This window comes from Geospiza fortis, unplaced genomic scaffold (assembly GCF_000277835.1).
Source record: "Geospiza fortis unplaced genomic scaffold, GeoFor_1.0 scaffold101, whole genome shotgun sequence".
Lineage (NCBI taxonomy): Eukaryota > Metazoa > Chordata > Aves > Passeriformes > Thraupidae > Geospiza > Geospiza fortis.
The window spans coordinates 1,699,608-1,706,863 of NW_005054388.1; the positions used below are offsets into that span (position 1 = coordinate 1,699,608).

Sequence of the window (7,256 nt, forward strand, 5' to 3'; positions counted from 1 at the left end):
TTCCTAGAAACTGATGGTTTTGTACCATTTTGCTGGTATTTTGCCCAATACCTGTGTCCTCTCTCTAGCTGTGCAGCAGGACAGAGATCAGATTTAGCTCTGCTTTCATTCACATCTGGGATTCCCTGCTGAAAGGTTGCCTTCTTGGGGCCAAAATCACCTTTCTTCAAAAGTGCTGCCTTATCCTGAGGAGTTACAGGAAGGGAGCAGGAACACCACCACCAGCACCAGGGATGCTGCGTGGGCACTCACCTGGGGCACCAGGGATGCTGCGTGGGCACTCACCTGGGGCACCAGGGATGCTGCGTGGGCACTCACCTGGGGCATCAGGGATGCTGTGTGGGCACTCATCTGCTGCCTGAACAGGCCCAAACAGCATGGTGCTGAGAAGGCAGAAGGTGGCAGCTCAGGACAGCAAGAACAAACTGATTGATAATAAACAAGATTTGCAATGCAACATAGCCCTGACAGAGGCCTGGCTTTGCTTTCCAACAGCAGGAAGTTCTTCCATAGGACATTATCCATAATATACTAAAAGGATCAAATCCAAACTACATATTCTAAAATAACACTCCACACTTAGGCACTTTGAGTTAGAGATTTAAAAGAGGAATTTGCAGCTATTATAAATATAGCAAATAGTATGCTTGGGAAAATGAAACTCAGAAAGGCTTTGATCAAAGATAAGCTTGACACATTAAAACAAGCCTCAGTCTTACCCCTTGATCCTGTATATAAGCAGATAGTAAAATGTGGTTATTGAACCATGCCAGGGTATGAAAATAAGACTGTCACATCTCGGTTAGTCACCTCTCCTTTTGCTACAGAAGCTGCCTGAATTCGTTGCCAGAGATACACACACAAACAGAGCAGACTTCTGTCTTCCTCTGAGCAACAAGACAGCTCAGCTGGCTGCTGCTGCAGCATCCAGAAAGTCCTGATGGCAGGGGCACTAGTGAGGCCTGTTTGTGACAAGGGGTGCAGAGAAGCACAGGGAAAGCTGCAGAAGGGAGCTGGCAGCTGAACTAAGCAGACCCTGCAATGCTGTTCTTTGGTGCTGCCCCTTTCTCAGTGCAGTCTCTGTGCATTTCTCAGATGACCCTTGGCTGACTTATTCTTGGAGCAGCAATGCCTTCTCAGACATCCTCATGCAGATTTAAAGCACTTCCCCCCATCTGAAGGAAAATCATCAGCGTAAGCATCTGCCAGCTGAGATGGTGTCTCCCTTTGGATGCATTTCAGGCTGAGCTGCCACAGCTGTGCAGCACAGCACACACTGGCAAACACTCCTGCTGCTGAGAGAGCCACAGCCAAGTATGGGAACATCAGCAGGCTCTTGGCTTATGTGAGGGCCACACATCAGACCAAGGTGCCTTAAAATGTAAGTGGCCAACGTGCCAGACAGTGTTTTACCTTTGACGTGGTCTGTGGGCTAGCATGCAAAAAGTAACCCTGACTTCTTCTTATCCAGGAGGGAAGCATCAATGACCTCCAGGAAAGAGCATATTTTGTAGGAAAAAAAGATGAGTTAAGTCAGGGAATCCAGTTAGCCCAGTCTGTTCCATCCTTCAGGATGCTCAGGCTCAGTTCTTTTATTCTCGGTATGCCTCAGACAAGTCAGCCTTGCAAGCTGATTGCATCCCACCTTGCCTTCTGGCTTTGTAACCCTCTGAGCAGAAGTACCCTGTGATAATGTTGTCTTTTACAAGTTCTTCTGTCTTGACAATCTCATTTCAGACAAGAGTATCGCCCATGGACTGGAGCAAAACCATCCAAGCCTATAAAGTCAAAACAAGGTTTCATTATCCCAGAAGACCATTTTGTTCAAGAGACAAGCTACAAGGCAGACTTTAAGGTAATTAGCTGTTTTTAAAAATTCTAAAGTCAATGTGAATAATGCCCAAAGTGCACATCAGGAACTCCTCATATTTGATCGCTGTGGTGCATGTAGGATAAAGCCACATCCTTGTGGACAAGTGTTTTGTCACTGCCCATTAGGTAATGTGGCCATCCCTTGCCTTCAGAAAGACATGCTAAACAATGTCATACTGTAACTGATCATAATTCAGTCCCGGACGAAGATTTTAAACTGGAAGGAAATTCGAGATTTATGATTCCCTCAGTTGGATACCATATGTACAAGGTGTGTGCCATCACCTCTCTGTGTGTAAGGTGACATTAACACCTCCTGCACTAACTTGCAGCAGTCAGTGGGGACTAGCATTAGGATTGCAGAGTGAGATTTGGCCTCGGGGCACAGGTGTTGCCTGGGAGTCTGCAGATCACTGCCTAAGGAACAGCACTTGCTCAGACAGCACAAGACTCCCCCTTGCTGGTGTGGGCAGGAGCTCCCCTCCCTATCAAATGCTAAGAAGGACATGGCTGTGATGAACACACAAGCTGCACAGCTCTGAGACTTCCTTGGGATTTTCTTGTGAGTTTCTACAATTTTTTTCTGTGAGTTTCTCTATACCCGCAAAGATAATTTTCTTGCTGTGAAATACAGGTGCTGTTGAAAATCCCATGCGGAAACATTCTGTGCTCAGCATTTTCCCTGACAGGGCCCCGCACGCTCCCCATCCCCAGAAGAAAGGGAAGTGCACACTGGCAAGGCTCTGTTTTAGCTGCTTTTTGCATTAGACCACCAAAGAGAACAGCACCTCCCAGCCAACCACAGGAATTGTTCACAGGCTGCACTGAATGACAGAATGCAGAGCTAGGGCTGGGGCTGAACTCCCCAGCCACAGTGCGCTGTGCCAGTAGAGGTAACAGCAGCTACTCCAGGGCCACATGTGAAAAGTAAATCTTTGCCTTGGAGGAGACAAGGAAGAAGTGTTTAATCAGCAGACAGTCAAGTGCCTCCTCCGCAGAGGATTGCTGGCACACTGCTGCAACAAGGCTCATGATGGGTATAGCCAGCTCTGCTGAAAGTGGGACAGTGACCTCAGGCAAAACAGAATGTGCAAACCTCACCAAAACTTTCTCCTTGCTCTGAATAGTTTGGGCTGTTTACTGAGGTGCAGTGATGAGGATACACCTTGCATTTAACCCTTTAACCTTGTATTTGCCCCTTGTTAATTTGATTTTGCATTCTGACCCTAGGGAGTAAAAATACAGTGTTTTCCAATTTGTCAGATAGGATGCAAAGAAGGGGGTTCTAGATAAACCCCTGAATGTCCCTATTCCAGTTCTTGAGGAAGGGAAAGCAAAGACTAGAATCTTAGACACAAACACATGCTACCAAGGCCACTGCACTCTGAACCATGCAAGCAAAGATGGGGTCCTGGAGCCCCAGGGCACCATCACAGTCTCTCTAACAGACAGCATGGCAAAGGTGTAGTCAGGAATGAAGATGATGCCAAGAAGCCACCAGTCCAAAGAGAAGTCAGATTCTCCCTGGTTCACACCTGGCCATTAGGATTTTCCCTCTCACCTGAAGCCCCTGGCTTTGCCAGACGTGGGAGTCAGGTTTCTGGTATGTGCTGACAGCCAGCATGTAGGACTCAGGCTGCTGGTTGTCCCCAGCCACTGAGCTGTGCACATGTTGTTTGTGACATCGCACTTGTTCCTTAGTGTGTCAGATGCATCCCCAGAGGAATGGAAAAATCAGAACAATGAAAACATCAACCAGAGATCAATAGCTTTCCCTGTTTCCCTGTACTCTCTTTGCCTATAGTTTTGCACTTCTTTCTCTGCTTGGATGGTGCCATCCGCATACCCAGCAGAGCTTTCAACCCTTTTATGTTTTATGGCCAGATTCACCCCGAGTCCTGGGCTGGATGCACATCTACAGCCAGTCCTATATAAAATCCTTTGAGTTTTCAGCATTAGGGATGACAGAAGCATCCAGGTGTCCTTCATGCTTCAGTACAACTACAGGGGCTGCATATTGCATGAAATTCTGATTCCACAGTCATCAGAGAAAGCAACCATTGTTATCTCTGCCTTTCCTCCAGGCGTGAGAAGTTTACATTCTTATCCATTCTTATCCTTGCAGTTTAACAGCCTGGCATATCCAGTAACCAGTTTGTCTCCTTTGGGTCCTCCAGCTCTGCACCTCTCTTTGCAGCAGACATGGACTGTGGTCCCATAAAGCATTACAGGCTCCATTTTGATGGAGCCTGGATGGCATTCTCCAAAAGCTTAAGGACCAGACACATACCATTGTGATTCCTCTCACTTCAATCCAGCACCCATCCAGCAGTGAATTTGTTGTGATGCTTGCAGAGTGTTTGCCAGCATCACACCTGTCCTTGAATCACCCTGTACAGCAAGACCAATCTCACTGATGCCCAGCCACGGCCTAACACCTGGGTAGTGGTTACAGTAAGAGCAGATAGATCCTCACAACACCCCAGGCCCCTCAAACTCTCTTGACAGTTGTATCCTGTGTCACACTAATGTGCTTTTCTCCTTTCCTCACCCTACTAGATCCCAGAGGTGAAGACCAGGTTCTCCCCCAACCCTTCTGCTGTTTTCCAGGCGCCATCACGGATCCTCAACGTGTGAACCTGGACCCTCCTCACACCCAGGCAGCTTAAACCTGGAGTTTCTGTTAAGATGTACCACTATGCAATTTTCATGAGGAGTGTTAAGATCAAAGGCCCGGTGTTATCAAAAGCAGCTCCAGTGATTAATGATATGCACACACACTTTCTGTTAACACAACAAACCGCAAAGCGCTTGGTTCAGAGCTGGCAGAACACGCTGCAAGGAGTGACCTAGTTTTTCACAGGAGCAGGTTCATTACTATGCCAGCTGGCGTCACATTAGGAGATTGACTCTGGGCAGCAAAGGCAGGATTGCAGGCAACAGCCCTACTCAGAAATACACAGGGTAGGAGGGAAAACGGTTGCAGGCAGGATGGATAATTAAAACCCAAACCAGTTTTATTTAGCAACACCCTCTAAGTAGGCCACTGAAAGAGAGGGAGTAGTCTGGCTGACTTCTGAGCTTCTTGGGGGGTTTTGGGAGTAGGACCTCAAATGGCATCACCAGAAAGCACAGCTTCAAAGGGTCTGGTCTGAACTTCCAAAGTTGTTTTAGAAGCTGGAGGAAGCCAATGTCATTGAACTCTAAAATAAATCTGGCACATGCAGTGTCCTGGGCCTTTAAGGCTGGGAAGCTGGATAGTTCCAAAATTGGGGAGCTGATGCAGGAGCAAGAGAGGACTGAACTCCAGGAGACAGCCCTGACAGCAGTGCACCAGACTAGTGTGGAGAGGAGTGCATGGATACAACCAGGCACCCACCAGTGCTCTCCAGAGGATCCAAGATACTTACATAACTTGTATAGCTGTTAGGGTGACTGTAAATATTGTACATGGATTTTACCTAAAGCAATTTGTGATCCTTTAATGAAAAGGATATGCTTATACTTTTAATAAATGTTAACTCTTTGCATATGCAAGGTGGAAAATATTGCCTTGAAATTCCTAAATTATCGCCTGTATATTGGTAATGCTAATGCTAGGAACAACCACAAGTGAATGTTACTTAGATATTCTTCTTAAAAAGAAATGTAATGTAGAATGTAAGCCATCTGTCATTTTTAAGATAGGCCGTTCCAAGTGTCATTGTTCTGAAGCTGATTTTTTTAGACTGCTGCGCATTTAACTTTTGCTGAGGTACATGTGTTTTAAGAAACCATTTTTTTAGCCTTTGTTCATCGAGACTTTACAATTTCTATTTCAATAACTTATGCAATATAATTAGTCTACTGCTTATTTAATGGATTTACTAATTATTTTGGAAAAAGAAATTGAAAAACTTTTACTTTGTGTTTGCAACACATGTGTGTTGTCCAGAACAAGGGAAACTATCCTCAGACTTGAACAGTGATCAGATACTCATTCATCTGTAATAAAACAGACTTTTACACAGGAGGATTTTTTCTTAACCTTCTTACTAGCTGAAGTCTAAGACAAATTTAATGAACTTTGGGGATTCTGCTAAAACGAATGCATTGCTGATAATTCCCATAAGAACAATTTTTGAGCTGTTGGCATGTGAATTGTACTTGCAATACATGCAGACAGCATCTTCTCACTGCATTATGTGGGAATTTAATGTGCCATCCCTGTTCACCATAGTGGGACCCAACACAACCACCAGAACAGGGAGCACCTGCAGTAAGCTGCATTTGGCTGGGACAAGGGATGGCCTGTCCCACACTCAGCCTTGGAGAAACCTGCAGTAATCCCAGTGCTTGCCAAAATAATTTTTCAGGAAATTCATTTTTCAGGAAATTCATTTGAAGCATTCAAAATGTGCTAAAAGAAGTTTTGCATGTTAGATGTTTCTAAGAATTCAATCTGCTTGTTTAATCTCTTTATAATGTTTTTAACAGTTTTGTTCAAACAATTTAAGTTCATTTCAATCCTAGACTTTATTAAAAGCAAGGAAAAAAACATAAAAAGGAAATTGTCTATTATCACTTCTTATTTGACTGTATTTCTTTAAAAAAAAGACCCAGGTTTAAACAAATTGGTAATATAATAAGCTTGTATTTTATCAAATGGACTGGATTTAATTTAATAAATTAAAATGTATTTTGGCTATTGGTTCTCTCACATATTTTTGTTGTTGTTGTTGTAAAATACAACCCACAGGTTTTCAACCTTGCAGTACAGTTTGTCACTGTAGGGCACACTGGACACCAAGCAATGCATCGGGATGCATTCAGAGCCATCAGCAGTCAATTCCTTACTCCTGGAACCTTCCCCCAGGCACAGCCCCCAGCAAGGACAGCTTGAAGGCACACTCAGAGCTGTGGCCCAGCTGCATTCCCTATGAAAGGAACGGAGGTTTGATACACTTTGATGTAGATGCCATGCTCTGAAGATCCCTTTCTGCAGTACCCACACTGTGCCTGGGGAAACCTCAGTTTCACTCTGCCATCTCACATAAATCACTGGAAAGGGTGATAGCATTGAATGCTAGAAGAGACCACTGCTTTACAGTTATTCCCAAGAACATTTCAGTCAGTAAAAGTGCTGAAGATACAACCAGCTCCCCTAGACAGTGCAATAGCTCTTCTAGCTATGCCTCAAGAGACTTCCAGGAGAAAGCCAAAGGCTCACAAGCTGCTGCTCAATGTACCTGAGCAATGAACAGAAGGAAAAGTGAGCAGGTAGTTACCACTGTAAGGTCCAGGGTGATGCCACTGGCTGTCAGTCTGCAACTTACCTGATTTTGCATGAAAAATGCCCACCTCAGCCAAATCAAAAGGTATCGCACCAAATTCCTCTGAAGAAG

At 44.9% G+C, this 7,256-nt stretch overlaps 1 long non-coding RNA gene across 1 annotated transcript; it reads left to right on the top strand.

Annotated features, from left to right (window-relative positions):
- Window positions 1–1,734: 1,734 nt before the first annotated feature.
- LOC115948397 lies at window positions 1,735–6,571 on the top strand. Its single transcript, XR_004082217.1, has 2 exons — window positions 1,735–1,855; window positions 4,432–6,571. It is a non-coding gene; the product is annotated as an uncharacterized LOC115948397 (long non-coding RNA).
- Window positions 6,572–7,256: the final 685 nt, after the last annotated feature.